Source organism: Dromiciops gliroides, chromosome 5, assembly GCF_019393635.1.
Source record: "Dromiciops gliroides isolate mDroGli1 chromosome 5, mDroGli1.pri, whole genome shotgun sequence".
Taxonomy (NCBI): Eukaryota; Metazoa; Chordata; class Mammalia; order Microbiotheria; family Microbiotheriidae; genus Dromiciops; species Dromiciops gliroides.
Genome location: NC_057865.1, coordinates 144,934,927 through 144,936,572, shown reverse-complemented (window position 1 = coordinate 144,936,572; position 1,646 = coordinate 144,934,927).

Here is a 1,646-nt window from a genome sequence, read left to right as displayed (position 1 = left end):
AACTTATATTTTGGTCTTCCCTACCACCGTAGTGGTTTTTTATGGTCTTCTTCTTGTTGTTGTTGTTGTATGCTATTTTTTCCAGATTATTTTTTGGCTTTGAAATTTATGTTAAAATTGGTATCTGCTCACCTTTGGGTGGGGAGGCAATGTTCTAAGCTTCAGGCTTTTTTGCATTACTGTTTTCAAAGCTAATTCTGGGAGTATGCAAGTTTTCAGTGCTTCTAAGGTGGTGTGATCTGAGGAGAGGTATGGTCACTCTCTTGGTCTGTGCTCTAGTCTTTATCCAGGAAAGGCCTCTGTTCCCTTATAGCTGCAAATGCTGGCACTCTTTGGGGCCCTGGACTGGGACTAGGGTCCCTTCTCCCTTTTGAGCAATGATAAGCACTCTTCTCTGCCCTAGAACTATGACCAAGTCCCTTGCTCTCCTGCAACTGCAAGTGTTAGTGTTCCTCTCTTCTTTGGAAGTTTGACCAGTGTCTCTGATTCTTTATGACCCACCAGAAGCATTCCTCTCTACCCTAGAACTGTGACCCAGAGCTGCAGATGGGCAATATGTCCTATACCACGTGTCAGCTCAAGATCCCCTATAATGTCTTCCTGACTAGTCATCCAACCACCTCTCTGGACTGAGAGCTCCCCAAACTCCTGTTGCCACTGTCAAAGCTGCCTCCACAGCAAACATCTGGTGCTGCCACCATGTATGCCCCAGGCTGGGCCCCACTTGATGTCAAAGACCTCTCATGATGACCTAAATTTTCTTGTACTGAAAAAATATCTCACTCTGACTTTTTGTTGACTCTGCCTCTCAATAATTTGATTTGAGGTATTATTTTAAAATTGTTTCATGGGGAATGTTGGGAGAATTTGGCTGGGGTGTTGCCTCTGCTCTGGCATCTTGGTCCTCGTCTCTGTCCCAATTATATTTTAATCTGGTTCAGTAGCACTACTTCCAGGAATTTGGCCCCTTTGTTCTAGAAGATTGCTCCTTGCTCCACAGGCCATGAACACTGTACTGGCTGAGAAATTCAGCTTGGACTCTGATGCCAGAATTCCTATGGTTCATTCTTTTGACCTTTCAGAACTCCAAAGATTGGACTTTATACCCTTCACTAGATGCCTTAAGTGAAGGAGTCACCAAAGTCCCTCAGAAGCAAATAAGGCATAGAGACCTTTTTGAATGCCTTCATAGGCAATCAAAGAGCTTCCTATTCAATAGGTAATTAGCTGATCAGACCTAGTTACAGAACATCTATGCATACTCTATAGTGTGTATCTCCAAATCACTTCTCTTCAATATCATCATGATTTTCCCAGAAACAGTCCTCTAACATCCACCAAGAGGAGAAATGCTACCTCCTAACCAGTATCCTCTATGTGGAGACTAAATCTGAGGCACCCTGTGCACACTGCAAACCCTTGTTACAAAAGGATTGTACAAAACGTATATAAATGACCTGCTATGACATTCATTTGAAAATTACACAATTAGAATGACATTAGAACATTGCTATGGTACCATTTGCTATGTAGTTGTATTCAGGATAAGGAATAATCATCCTGGACCCCATCCAAGGGAAGTTAATTACTCAAGTACCAAAATGAATTCTCTCTCTCTCTCTTTTTTTTTTTTTGGCAGGGCAATG